The sequence below is a fragment of the Peromyscus leucopus genome, unplaced genomic scaffold (assembly GCF_004664715.2).
Source record: "Peromyscus leucopus breed LL Stock unplaced genomic scaffold, UCI_PerLeu_2.1 scaffold_298, whole genome shotgun sequence".
Classification (NCBI taxonomy): Eukaryota; Metazoa; Chordata; class Mammalia; order Rodentia; family Cricetidae; genus Peromyscus; species Peromyscus leucopus.
Window position 1 is genome coordinate 204,350 of NW_023505176.1, and position 15,127 is coordinate 219,476.

At 42.3% G+C, this 15,127-nt stretch overlaps 1 non-coding gene and 1 pseudogene across 1 annotated transcript; both read right to left on the minus strand.

The window, feature by feature from the left end:
• LOC114695752 overlaps window positions 1-15,127 on the minus strand; it is a 70,010-nt pseudogene that overhangs the window by 14,811 nt on the left and 40,072 nt on the right.
• Window positions 8,564-8,698, minus strand: LOC114695761. The gene has a single exon (XR_003734912.1). It is a non-coding gene; the product is annotated as a small nucleolar RNA SNORA7 (small nucleolar RNA).

Consider the following 15,127-nt stretch of genomic DNA (forward strand, 5'->3'; position numbering starts at 1 on the left):
ACTCATGCACACACACACACACATGCATGTGCACATACAACACACTCATGCACCAATAAGCATAGGCACACAACAACAATCATGAACACATTCATTCACACACACACACACACACACACACACGTGTACACACAAACATACATACATGCATACATGTGCATAACTACACATACACACACTCAAATATATGCATACACACTCACAGGAATGTATACACACACACATTAGTAATTAGAAAAGAGTAAGTTCTAAGGTCAGAGGATCTAGTGGGTTGAACCCCAGTTCTTCCACTTTTAACTGTGTGTTCTCTTTGCCTGCGATTTTGAATGTAACTACCCAGATGGAAATATAAGGATTAAAAATGTTAATTCATTAAAGGGGACTAAAATAGTTTCCACCAAATAGCAAGTATCCATAAACATCAGTTATCAACACTACTACTAAGTAAATAACCACTGCTACTAAATAAATGATATTCTGGCCAGTGCTCCCCAGGAAACTAAAAATATAAAGCATTTGTTCTTAGGATTATATTGTTGAACAGATTAGGCAAGCACCCAAATAAAGAAAAACTACTTAAAATTTCTTTAGATTTATCTTATTGTATCAGTGTTTTGCCTGCCTGCTTTTATGTCTGTGCACCACATGTCTGGTTCTAATAGTGTGTCAAATCCCAGGAAAGTGGAGTTCCAGACGATTGTTGAGTTGGCACATAGGTGCTGGAAACTGAACCCAGGTCCTCTGCAAGAGCAGCATGTGCTATCTGGACTGTTGAGTCACCTCTCAAGACCCACAGGAAAACGGAAATCATAATCATAAAGTACTTTATAGAAACTGAGCAGATTATATTTAGATGTGTGAGCGTGTGTGTGTGTGTGTGTGTGTGTGTGTGTGTGTGTGTGTGTGTGTGTGTGTGTGACAATAATTAAAGAAATAGAGTGCTGTGGAATGTCGTTCTGTATGCTATGAATATGTGTTGCTCTGACTGGTTGATAAATAAAACGCTGATTGCCTGTAGCCAGGCAGGAAGTATAGGTGGGATAAGCAGACAAGGATAATTCTGGGAAGAGAAAGTCAGAGTCAGGAGTCACCAGACAGACAGAGAGGAATCAAGATGGCAAGGCAGAACTGAGAAAAGGTACCAAGCCATGTGGATAAACATAGATAAATTATGGGTTAATTTAAGTATAAGAGCTAAAAAAAAAAAAAAAGTGTAAGAGCTAGTCAGTAATAAGTCTGAGCTAATAGCCAAGCAGTAATAAATAATATAAGCTTCTGAGTGATTATTTTAAAAGCAGGCCAAGGGACTAGGGGAGCCTGGCGGGACTGGAGAAAACTTCTGGATGTTTCTGTCATAACTCACATTTTCTAGAAGTCACTTATTTGTACTTCCTTTTTACTCAGTTAAAGTAAAAGTCCTTTTCGGGTCGCTGAGGGAGTTGAAGATTAGATAGTTATAGTTATAGTTTTCCTTGTTAAGAAATTCAGAAAAGAAACTTACTAAGAGTGTTAAGTGTATAAGTTTGAAAGACATCATAAGAGAGTTTTTCTGTTGGTAATACAAGATAGGATAGAAAGTGAATTAGGTACATTTTGGACTCACCAAAATAGGATAGAAAATGGGATATTTTCTCTGAATTGTCAAATGCAAATGGACTAGACATTGTTGATGTATTTATTGTTTGTATATATTGTATATAGTTATTGTACTTTGTGTATATAGTTTTTCTTAGTAATAACATTTTTAAATTTTTTATTAGACAAAAAGGGGGCAATGTGGTGATACTTTATTCGTGCTGAAATGTGGTGATATTTTTATTTGTGCTTTAATAAATAAAGCTTGCCTGGAGGTCAGAGAAAAAGCCAGCCACAACACAGAAGTCATGCAATGTTAGCACACGCCTATAATCCTATCACGTGGGAGGCAGGATCTCTGTGTGTTCAAGGCCACACTGGAAACAGAGCCAGGTGTGATAGCACACGCCTTAAATTCAAAACTAGTTAACTACGGAGGTCTGGAGGTCTGTACAGACAGAGAGGAAGTAACAGAGCTGGGTAGGAAGAGGAAGTGACGTAGTTGAACGGAGAGAGCAAATCAGATGGCAGAACAGCAAGGCCTATGTGTGTGGGTAGACAGGAAGTCGTGGCATTTGGAAGCTGCAAAGCTGGTGAGGTGAGGTTGGCTGGTGACTTTCCCTGTTTCCCTGATCTCTCTAAGACTTTCACCCCTATATTTGGCTCCGTGTTTTTTATTTAATAAGACTATTTAGACATTCGTCTACAATAGAGCCAATGAATTTGAGAGAAAGCAAAGGGGGGATGCATGGGAAGGGACGGAGGGAGGGAAAGGAAGAAGTAAAATGATGTTATTATATTTAAATTTCAAGAAATAAAAAAAAAACTACTACCAAGAAGGTAAACAGCCTTGAGATTTCAAAGAAACAAAAAACAAATATATACACCTTCGTTGGCAGAAAATGGGCCTGCGGGAGAGTACGAGACGGGCGCCAGGAGAGGCCCCGCCATGAGGCAGGAGTGGAGGCAGCCACAGGCCGTGGCAGGGCTTCCCTCTGCAGCACAGCACGCACTCACACGTCAGTGGAAACACCAGTCTGGGGGACTTCAGGGTTAGGAGACACAGAGGACGCGGGCAGGATGCTGAGGAACCTTGAATGCTACAGTAGAGTAAGTGCACACTTATTTTGTGGTTTGTTTTGTTTGTTTGTTTGTTTTTTTTTGAGAGAGAAGAAGGTCTCTCTATGTAGTTCTGGCTGTCCTGGAACTCGCTATGTAGACCAGGCTGGTATCGAACTCACAGAGATCCACCTGCCTCTGCTTCCCAGAGTGCTGGGATTAAAGGCGTGCGCTGCCACCACCACCGGCAAGGGCTTGTTTTCTTAAATTTAATTTTAATTTTTGAGACAGGGTCTTGAGAACTATATAGCTCTGGCTGGACTGGAACTTGCTATATAGACAAGGCTGGCCTTGAACTCACAGAAATCTGCCTACCTCTGCCTACCCCAGTGCTGAGGTTATAGACATGAGCCATCATGCCCACTCTTATTCTATATTTTTAACTCTATAGGCAATGAGAAGTTTCTAGGGAGTCTGAGGTACCTAAAATTTATTACAACAGCACAAAGGAAAATTTATTTGGTAGCAGTGTGTGAAAAACAAAACAGCCAACTCAAGTTGCAAGAACCAAGACAAAGCAGGAGAGCGCAAGCATGAAGGCGTGGGTGCTGCCGGGGAGGGGGGTTGCATGCCAGAGACCTGGGGGAGGTGAAAGGAAATGACCACCTCACCCTCAGTGCCAGGAACAGGGTGGAAGGGAAGAAAAGGCTAGTCATTGCAGAGCTATCCGAACACGGATGGCTGTTAGACTAAAAACTCAAGGTGAGCTGTCTTGCAGAGGACAGAAACCTGATGTAGAGAAACAATGGATAAACTCAGGAAATGGTCCAGGGTCAATTAGGTATAATTATGAAAACTGCTTACTGCCATTTCCAGAGCCTTGAAGGGGGTGGGAACAGAAGACAGGAAGGATGTCCCTGGGGTTTCATTTGTGCAAGAGTAAAGCTTGGAGCCTGGTCTCGAAGACAGCACGGGGAAACAGCTGTTTTAACAATAAATGAAAAAGCCTTCTTCGTGTAAAAGGCCATCAGGATAGCAATGGAATTCTCTCTTCTTGACTCGGATGGAGACCAGCAGGCTAGTAGCTAAAGGCAGAGGCACTGATGGTCCTGGAAGACAGCTCTAAGGAGAGCAGGCTGGTACAAGGCACGCCAGGGAGCACACGCCAGGGAGCACACACCAGGGCAGCCGGGAGCACGCGCCAGGGAGCACACGCCAGGGAGCACACGCCAGGAGCAACGCCAGGAGCACACGCCAGGGAGCACGCGCCGGGGAGCACACACCAGTGCTACAGTGAGCATGACCGCACAACTCTGCCTGGCTTGGGACGGCCAGCTCAGTGGGGTAAGCACTTGCCTCCTAAGCATGAGCCCCACAGACCCACAAAAAGCCAGATGCTGTACAGTGCCTAATTCCAGCACTCCTGTAGTGAGATGGGAGTGAGACAGGGGAATCCTGGAAGCTCAAGGAGTAGGCTAGCCTGGTGTACTGAGCAGGAGACAACAGGAGTTCTCAAGAAGGTGAGAAATGACACCGAGTCTGTCCTCTGACCTCCAGATGTGCTGTGACAAGTGTAAGCCTGAACTCACAAGTGTGTGCACACACAAAGATAAAATAAAAGAGAATTTGAAGGTGTATATAAAATATTTCAACAAAGTTACAAGAAAAATGCATAAACAGTATGCAGTGGTTTGAATAAGAATGACCCCTGGGCTCGTGTCTGAAATGCTCGGCCACTGGGATGGAACTCTTGAAAGGACCCAGCCCTCAGCTCCTTCTCCAGCACCACGCCGGCCATACCTGCTGCCATGCCGTGCTCTCATCATGATGACAATGCACTAGCCCTCCGAAACTGTAAGCCAGCCCCAAATATTTTCCTTTATAAGAGTCACCATGGTCATGGTGTCTCTTCACAGCAGAACAGTGACTAAACACCAGTGCAGTGACATTGATTTGAAGTTATTTCTAGACTGATTCTCCTCAGTTACACCAGAGGATGAATAAAGTTATAAAAACCATTACAGGTGAGCGCTAGCAATACTGGATTTAAAAAGAAAGTTCCAATGTACACTTGACCCCAGCATCTGCTCTTTGGACAGAAGAGAGACCGGTCACCCTCCTGTGAGCACACAGAAAAGCAGCATGGATGGGATAATCCCCTGGTGCTCAGAGAAAGAATACTGAAGGGCTGTGACCTGCCCATCCCATCCATATGGGGCTGTCTTCGCCGCCCCTCCTCATGCATGCACAAATGTGTGCTGCACACAGCCTCCTGGAAAACTTAGGAACCCACATTTGCAATAACAGATCTAATGAACTAGAGCACCTTCTTGGCTCATCTATTTCAACTTGCTATTCCTTGCTATTCCTATAAAATACTACATAATACAAATATGTAGATCTCCTATGTAAAGACAGAAAAGAAAAATACAGGTGCCTATGAGAGAAACTGCACACACAGAACACGTATGTGGGTGTGTTAGAAGAGGGCAGAGAAGGGTGGAGGAGGCAAGAGGGAGGTAAAGAGGTCTGGAAGCAGGAGTCAGCCTGAGACTGTAAGGAGGACAAAAAAACGGAGTAAGAGTGATGCAGAAAGAGATGGGAGCTAGAAGGAGTAAACACATTAGAATTGTGGGACGTCCAATTCCACTCCTCTCCCTTCCCACATCTACAGTTCACTGTGTTTACTCTACCAATGAATAAAACAAGCTCGTGTTACACTGGGAATGGAGTCATGGCACACTACACACATGCAAACACCCATAAATACCACTGACTGGATCCATCCTACTAAGTATAAGTATTGAAAACTTTAAAAAAAAAGGACTCTTTTTAGTTCATGAAATGTAAGTTTCATTTTCCTTTTCATTAAGAATGCTATGATAGGAGCTGGAGAGATGGCTCAGTGGTTAAGAGCACTGACTGTTCTTCCAGAGGACCTGTGTTCAATTCCAGCAACCACATGGTGGCTCACAACCATCTGTAATAAGATCTGGTGCCTTCTCTGCCTGCAGGGATATGTGCAGAAAGAGCACTCATATATAATCACAAACAAATAAGTGAAGAGGAATGCTATGACAGACCAGGGAGAGATGGCCAGGGGGTGAGGTGCTTGCCACCATGCTTAAAGAACCTGAGTTTGATCCCTGGAGCTCGCATAATCAAGGAAGAACGAGCTTCCCAAGAGAACCTCCACATGAGTGCAATGCACTTGACCCACCCTCCACGGGGAACTCAGAGTAAAAGCTTTCTGGTATTTGGTTCTTGCATTTCTCTCTGCGCTTGGTTTTGTGGTGTTGGGATCAAGCGCAAGTCCTCCTTACATATGTTAGGCAAGCACACCCAGCACTGAACCACATCCTCATCTCTTCAATTTGACAGTGTGGGAACATAAAAGCACTTTTCCAAAGAAAAACAGGCTTAAGCTCTAAGTTATTCTCAACCTTTCATTCTGCTCAACTTTTGAAAAGTAGCCAAGCACGAGAACAGTTACGTGTGTGCATTTGTATCAGGTAACAGGAACGCTTGTCTGTTGGCAGAGTCTTACTGCAGGTGCCTTGAAACTGCCACATAAACGAGGACCTTGAACTTCTGCTCCTTCTGCACCCACCTCCCAAGTGCTGGGTTGACAAGGTGTGCATAGCCACACCCAGCCTGCGGTGTTTCGAGCAAACCGAGGCCCTGTGCATGCAAGGCAAGCACTCCATCAGCTGATCGTAGAGTGCCAACGATAATCTTAAAGTAAAGTAAGTACTATTCAAAAAAAGATTAAGCTAACTGTTACTTTTTTTTTTTTTTTTTTTTTGGTTTTTGGTTTTGGGAGACAGGATTTCTCTGGATAGTTTTGGTGCCTGTCCTGGATCTTACTCTGTAGCCCAGGCTGTCCTTGAACTCACAGAGATCCGCCTGGCTCTGCCTCCCGAGTGCTGGATTAAAGGCATGCGCCACCAACACCTGGCCACATTCTTATTTATACACTGATCACTTGTCATGTCAACTGACCCAAGCTTTAGCAAAGAGCTGTCTAGTTCAGAGAGTAAATAAAGCTATCCATTGACATAAATAGCAGGGGTTTAATTACCAGTAAAATAGCTAGTCAATTAACAGATACTCATGATTATTTGGTATTACAGCAACTAACTTCTCCCAGAATGAAACAGTAGTTACATACAACTATGCTCTTACTTCACTGTCTTCTGTAACCACTGCTTGTTCATACTGTTGGAGGAAATGCCAGATGTAAAAACAGAAGCAATGTTCTTTCACAGTGTTCAAAGCATTTATTGCCATTAAAAGAAACATGGTCACAAACCTTGCTGAAGAGGCTGAGTGTTTACACTGGGATTCTGACTAGCTGGCTGGGCTGAAACTACTGGCTGTTGTGGCGGTAACAAGTCGGACATAATGAAACTTGCTTCCAGGCACTTGGATCTGCTGGACATTGGGAGCAGTTGCCAGAGGAAATGATGGTCTTAAACTGTGATGTGTTCATCCTCCAACAGTGATGGTCTGCACAGCTGATTTCACTGCCTGTCAAAATAATACAGAACATGTCTACCATTAACCTGTTAACTTATGACAGTCATTGAGGTAAGTAACAGAGTGTGCTCTTAAGTCTCAACAACTTTGTTCAGAACGAAATGAAAAAGACTGTTCAGCTGGAGCTGGAGAGATGATGGCTCAGGTGATAAGCTCTCTCCAGAGGACCAGAGTTTGGTCCCCAAGTTCAATGTGAGGCAGCTCACAACTACCTGCTACTACTCAATTTCCAGGGGATCCAACGCCCTCTTCTACCTCCCCAGGCACCTGCACTCATACGCACAAAACCACACACACACACACACACACACACACACACACACACAGACACACACACACACAAATAAATCTTAAAAAACTCCGGAGAATTTGAAGAAGAGCAGGGAGGGAGATATGGGAGGGTTTAGAGAAAGGAAAGGAAAGAGAAAAACATTATACTTATAGTCTCAAAAATTAAAAAAAACTAAAACTGAAAAAAATGCAAGAATGCACACAATTTTGTTGCTATTAGGTAACATTTATGACAAAGTTATCTTTTTGACTCTCAGAATTAGAAAGAGAATACAGATGTTTTTGCCAAATAAACTAACTACATTGTTTTTTTATTGAATATGTTCTAAAGAAGGACCATTCTATTCCCATATCAAGTATAGTTGATTTTGAAAGGCTACAACACCCACCACCCTGCTACACAAACCTATGGGCATGATGCCAAATACAGTTCAAAATTATTCCAACAAATGGTTGTCTAGAGAAACTAACCAATTTGGGCATAACAAATCTGAGTAAAGTTTTAAAAATCGTTTTAATAATTTTCTCTACCAGATAGTAAGCTGAGACCTCCTAGGAAGCAAATGAAATTTCAGAAGCAGCCCAGAAAACAACTAGTCTCATGAGATGTCCCTAATTTACGTGTGACTCATGTTTAACACACTGTCCATACAAGCCAAGGTGAACTGGGTGTGGGCGGTGGACACTTGGCAACCTCAGCAGTGAAGAAGCTGAGGCCAGATGGTGAGTTTGTCAAGGCTGCTGCGCTGACACATTGAAACCCTACTTAAAACAATAAATAAATAAAATAAGGCAGTTTAATCTCTTGTAATATATTAGCTCATAAAAGATTACATATACCCCCACTTAAGTCTACAGAAAGGCCTCACACAGACAACCGCCAGATGACAATCTAAATTCACTTTTTCACACTTTTTTTTTCTATCTCATAGGGCAGAGCTCCAGTAGCAGAGTGCTTGTTTAGTATTTGAGCGGCCTCAGGCCTGATTCACAGCACTGCAAAACAAAACAAATTTTTAAAAATGGGGGTGGAGATAACTAAAGAGACAGTTCAGTAGTCATGAGCACTTGCTATTTTCTCTCCCCCTCCCCTCCCCAGTGATGCTGCAGAGTGTCTTCCAATCACCAGCTACTGAGCAAACTGGGAATGCAATGTACCTCTGCTAAACTTGCTCTCCTCCTGTTTCTGAAGCTGGCGGAATACTAGCCACTCTAGACGCAATCTCAAGAGGCCAGCACTTGTGGAGGACCTGGCTCACAACTCTCCTTTATAATTCCAGGTCCAGGGGACCTGAGGCCTCTTCTGGTTTTTGTGGGTACCAGGTTATAATACACAGTGCACAGACATACAAAAAGGCAAAACTCTCATACACATACAAAGAAAGTGTTAATAACAAAAACTCAGACCTTTCATTGTTAAACTTTTCTTTATCTTAAGCTTGAAGCTACCACTCTTATAAGCTATCCCTAACTGGTTTCCAACTGCCTAAGTCAGATCTGACTACATTTTAAATCAGTATACAAATCTGTCTCCACTTTTAAAACACATATCTATTATTATTATATATGTGTGGTTATGTTGTGTCTGCCTGGGTGAGGACAGACACATGTGTGCCATAACATGGACCTGGAGGTCAGAGATAAGAGGATTCGAGTCAGTTTTCTTCCTGGTGATCAACTCAGGTTGCCAAGACCTGTACAGCCAGCACTTAAAGCCACTAAGGCATCGCTGGCCCAAGTCTATTTACATGTCATACATACAGTCACATATTTCATTTCAATCACTCACTGCAGTCTCCTTTCAAATAATTTAACCTTTTGGTGTTTCTCTCTCTCCTTTTTTGTCTTCTTTGGGCTAATATTCTATGAGCTTTGGAATGTTGCTCAGTGCTACCGTCCTTACTGGTCTGGCAGTACAAGGCCTAGACGTGACCCTGACATCTCACACACAAATGTCTTACGGTACTAGTTTTGCACATCTACAAACTTACTTTTTTTTTTTTTTTAAGATTTATTTATTTATTATGTATACATTGTTCTGTCTGTACATATCCCCACAGGCCAGAAGAGGGCACCAGATCTCATTACAGATGGTTGTGAGCCACCATGTGGTTGCTGGGAATTGAACTCAGGACCTCTGGAAGAGCAAGTAGTGCTCTTAACCTCTGAGCCATCTCTCCAGCCCCTACAAACTTACTTTTACTATCCTATTTTCTTTATGTTTCTTACTTTACCTTTTGCCTCAAGAATTCACTGTGGGATTTTCTTAAATGTGGGTCTATTGACAGGAAATTCAAAAAGGAAGGAAGGAGCTTTGTTCTTACTATGCATCTAAACTGCTGAACTCTTAATTTCAGTTTAAAGTTTTTTGTTTGAAGATCTTTCCTATCAGTCTAAGGATGTAGTTCAATGATCAAGCACTTGTTGAACATATGTGAAGCTCCCAGCAAACTGTCCTGATTTCATGCACACTCCAACACAAACACAAGCACACACACACAATACATTGTAATTAAATTAAAACAAAACACCAACAAAAAACAAAATACAAATTCAGAGAACTCAAAGGATCCTACTCTAGTTCACTCTTGCTGGCTATATAGCAGAATACAAGGAAAAGAACATCCTTTCTCTTCAAATTATACAGAGGCCTCACAGCATAAGTGACCACCTTTGGGCCACTTCTCAAAACTCGGTGCTAACTTTCAGCGTTGCTGTACCGTCACCGCTCAGATCACTTCCTGCCAGATGTTTGTAGAACACCCAGAACTGGTTTCAGGAGCCTTCGCCTGCCCCTGTCTGCCAGTCAGACACTAAGTGACTAGCATTCTCTGACTTTAGCACCTCACTGCAGGTGCATACCTCCTTCTAATTAGGAAGGCAACTAGTCCTAAACTTGCTTTGTTTTGTAGATTATTCATCATCTGACCCTGTTTATTTCCTCTCCATTCCAAGCCATTACCACCTCGAATCACAGTGGCTGTAACATGTTCCTCATCTCCAGTCCTGTGCTCTTGTGGCTGACGTCTATCCCAGAAACACATCTATACGAAAACATAGCTCAGGCCAGTGTTCCCATGCTGGGACACATCCTCCAGTGTTCCCCACTGGAGCTGATGCACCATTGGAGCTGGTGTTCTTGTCCACCATGTGGGTCCCCAAAACCAAGCTCAGGTGCTCAGGTCCTCAGGTCCTTCCTTGGCAGGAGGAGCCTGCCCTGCTGAGCCATCGACCCACCCCTTTTATCTTTTCTTGATTTTGAAATTTTATGTTTGTACCATTATTTGGCTCATTGTTAAAATTATATTTTCTTTACACTACATAGACCTTTAGGTTTCATATATCCACCTTTCCCTAAAAAGAGTACTGCCCTAACTAACATACAGTAGGTCTTCAGTCTATGCTTCTAAGTGGTGGGTGAACACTAGGACGTACCTATCCCTTTTTCTTTCTTTTTCACATCTTCTTTCCTTATGTTGGAAAACTAGTTGGGGGTGGAGAGATGGCCCAGCAGCTAAGAATACTGTCTGCTCTGGAGGAAAACCTGGTTCTGTTCCCTGAACTCACAGCAGCTCCCAATCATCCCTACTCCAACTCCAGGAGATCCATCTTAGTTAGGGTTTCTACTGTTGTGATAAAAACACTATAACCAGAGCAACTGGAGGAGGAAAGAGTTCGCTTCATTTTACAACTACACATCACAGTCTACCAACAAAGGAAGAAGGGCAGGAACCCAAGGCAGCAACCTGGAGGCAGGAACTGAAGCAGAGGCCATAGAGGAGTACTGTGGAATATTAAGTTGCATTCTTTTGTTTTGTTTTGTTTTCTGAGACAAGGTTTCTCTGTGTAGCTTTGATGCCTGTTCTGGATCTCATTCTGTAGACTACCTGGCCTCAAACTCAGAGACTTGCCTGCTTCTGCCTCCTGAGTACTGGGATTAAAGGCGTGTGCCACCACCGCCCTGCAAATTGCATTCTTTTTTGTTGCATTTGTTTAACTCTGTGAAGCTATGTTATTTTACCTGATTGGTCTAATTAATAAATAGCTGAATGGCCAATAGCAAGGCAAAAGAATATATAGGCAAAGAGAATATATAGGAGGAGAAATCTGGGAAGAGAGATCAAAGGAGTGAGAAAAGGAGAGAGGGCACCAGAGCAGTCACCCAGCTACCCAGCAACCACAGAGTAAGAAGTAAAAGAAAGGAATCTAGAATAGAGAAAGGTAAATGCCCAGAGGCAAAAGGTAGACATAATAATTTAAGAAAAGCTGGCTAGCAACAAGCCAAGCAAGGCCGGGCATTCATAAGAAAGACTAAGTCTGTGTGTGATTATTTGGGAGCTGGGTGGCGGCCTCCCAAAGAGTAAAAACAGCTAACAACAGAGGGGTGCTGCTTACTGGCTTGCTCCTCATGGCTTGCTCAGCTGCCTTCTTCCTTTATCTTTTTTAAATTTCCTTTTATTGAAAATATATTTTTTCTCACATAATATATTTTGGTTTATGGTTTCCCCTTCCTCTACTTCTCCCAGTTTCTCCCCATCTCCCGCCCATGGGGATCTATCTCTCCTGTCTATCTCTCATTCAAAAAGAAAGGCTTCTAAGAGATAAAAATAAAACATAACATAGCAAAATATAATTAAGATTAAAACATAAACAATCATATTAGTTGTTAAACAAGACAAACACAAGGAAAAGAGCCCAAGAGAAAGCACAAGAATCAAAGACCACCCATTCTCACATTCAGGAATCCCATAAAACACTAAAACTGGAAGCCATAATATATATGCATAGGACCTGGCACAGACCTGTGCAGGACCTGTGCATGTAGCCTCAGTCTCTGTGAGTTATATGAGCTTTGCTCATGTGATTTAGAGGGCTTTGTTCTCCTGGTGTCCTCCATCCCATCTCTGGCTCTTACACTCTTCCTGCCTCCTCTTCCACGTGGTTCCCTGAGCCCTGAGGGGAGGATTTGATGGAGACACGCCATTTAGGGCTGAGTGTTCCACACCCTCTAGGTAAGGTCTGTTTGCAAGTCTCTGCATTTGCTCCCACCTGCTGCAGGAGGAAGCTTCTCTGATGATGTCAGCCTGCTTTCTTAAACAACCAGGACCATCTGCCCAGGGAGTGGCACTGCCCAGGGAGCAAGGTCTCTCACACCAATCATTAATCAAGAAAAAGTCATTATACGCAGGCATGGTAACCCAAACCTACATAAAGCAGAAGCAGGTCAATTCTGAGTTCAGAGGCAGCCTGGTCTAAGAGTAAGTTCCAGGACAGCCAGGACTACACAGAAAAAATCCTATCTCAAAAAAAAAAAAAAAAAAAAGAAAGAAAGAAAAAGAAAAAGGAAAAAGAAAATGCCTTACAGACTTGCCTACATGCAATCTTACACAGGCATTTTTCAATTAAGATTCCTTCCTAGATCTGTCTAGATTTGTGTTAAGTTGACAAAATCAGCCAGCACAGGATCCAACACCCTATTCTGAGCTCTGAGGAGCACCAGACATACAGATACATAAATGCAGGCAAAACATCACAAACATAAAATAAGATAAATGAACCTAAAATAAAATTTCATAAAATATGTTTAGTTTAGAAATGGCGGACTATTAAAGTGTATAAACAAGCCAACTGCAATATACTCTAGCAAAAAACACTATGGGCTAAGAATTCCATTTGCTTCTTTAGTCAACATCTGCCCTCTTACCCGTACTCTGCATCATTACTCTAACCACACGTCAATACTTTCAAGACTCTGGCTTTACTTGCATTCAGTTTGTCACCTACCACCGCAAGCCTTTCAGTGGCTTCCATGGTGTCAGCAGAGGGCACACAAAACCGCAGACCTTGACAGCCGCCGACAACTGAGATGACAATTCCTTATAACAGGAAGCCCTTATCATTATTTAACCTCCCAGGTAACCTCTGCCTAGCTAAGGACAATAACCCATGTGAATGTAGCACTTTAGTGTAAAAAATACAAAATAATTATAATTAAAGACTACCCGTTGCTTACGAAAAATCTGTACTTCTGCTTTTTAAGCATAAAGTCAGATATATCTTTGTTCTTCTTGGCATAAAATAAAGTGATACAACTGAATTTTACCCAGTAAAGTGCTTACTGTCTGGTGTGCTCTGTAAAAGCCTCCCTATGTGCCTTTCTGTGTCTTCGTCTCTTTCAGCCCAGTGGAAGACTGAAGCTTTACTCAGCAATTGTAATTCTAGCCTATGCCATCTTCTAGTCTATGAAATAGCAGCATGTGAAAATAGATGGTTATATCGTTTTTAAAGTGCATCCATTAAACACAAGAGCCATCTTCCTCCACCCCTTCTCTGACAAAGGTTTCACTAGATGCCTAGACTGGCTTGAATGCAGGATCCTTGTGCCTCAATCTTCCAAGGAGCATCAGGGTAATTGTGGTTGGTATCGTAACATATTGTTAATTAATTAACTGATTATTCATTGCATTCTTTGAAACAGACTATATATAGCAGTGAAAATTTTGTATTTTGTCTTTTCTTTTATAAACTTGTATCTGAATTCCATAGCATCTAATTTATTTATTTATTTATTTAATTTTGTTTGTTTGTTTGTTTTTTTTGTTTTTCGAGACAGGGTTTCTCTGTGTAGTTTTGCGCCTTTCCTAGAACTCACTCTGTAGACCAGGCTGGCCTTGAACTCACAGAGATGCGCCTGCCTCTGCTCCCGAGTGCTGGGATTAAAGGCGTGTGTCACCACCGCCCGGCTGCATCTAAAAATTTTTTACTGTACCCAGGCAAGAGAGCGACACCTTTAATCCGGCACTCAGGAGTCAAAAGTAGGGAATTCTTTGTGAGTTAAGGCCAGTGTGTTTCATACATAGCTAGTTTTCAGGACAGCCATACAGTGAGACTGTTTCAAGTACAGACAGACACAGAGAGAAAGAGAGAAAAGACAAAAAGAGAGAGAGAGACATTACATTTACACTCTTGAAATTCTTCTATAATACTTCTTTGTTTTTTATATGAGTCTTAATTGTAGCCTGGCTAACTTGGCCTTGAATGTTGTGGCAATCCTCCTGCCTCAGCTCCCAGGTACTAGAATGCAATTTGGTGTTGTTTTTTAACATTTAGTTATTTATTTGGGTGATGTACACATACGTGTAGATAGCAACTGCACTAGTGTGGAGGGCAGAGGACAAACTGCAGAAGCCAGTTCTCTCTTCTCCCATGGGGTCCTGAAGAACAAACTCAGGCTACCAGGCGTGCATCAAGACTTCTGCCTGTTGGACCATCACCCTGGCCCTACGGATGCAAGATTCATTTACTTATTTAAGACAAGGTTTCTCTATGGAGCCTCTCTGGCTGGCCTTAAACTCACTCGGTAGACCAGGCTGGCCTCACACTCACAGAGCTCCACCTGCTCTGCCTCTAGAACGCAGGGGTTAGAACATGTACCACCACACCAGACACAAATTTGTAATAGCATATATACTCTCTGTATTTCTTTTTATGTCTTTTGATAAGCTTAAGCTGAAATAATTTCAAAACAGTTTGTTACAATCAAAATAAGTTTTACTGTAAGCTTAATGGTAACCATAAAGAAATACTCTTCAATAGAGACCAAAATAATCTGGAATCAAAAACACATTACTACAGTAAATTACTTAATCATAAAGGAAGAGTG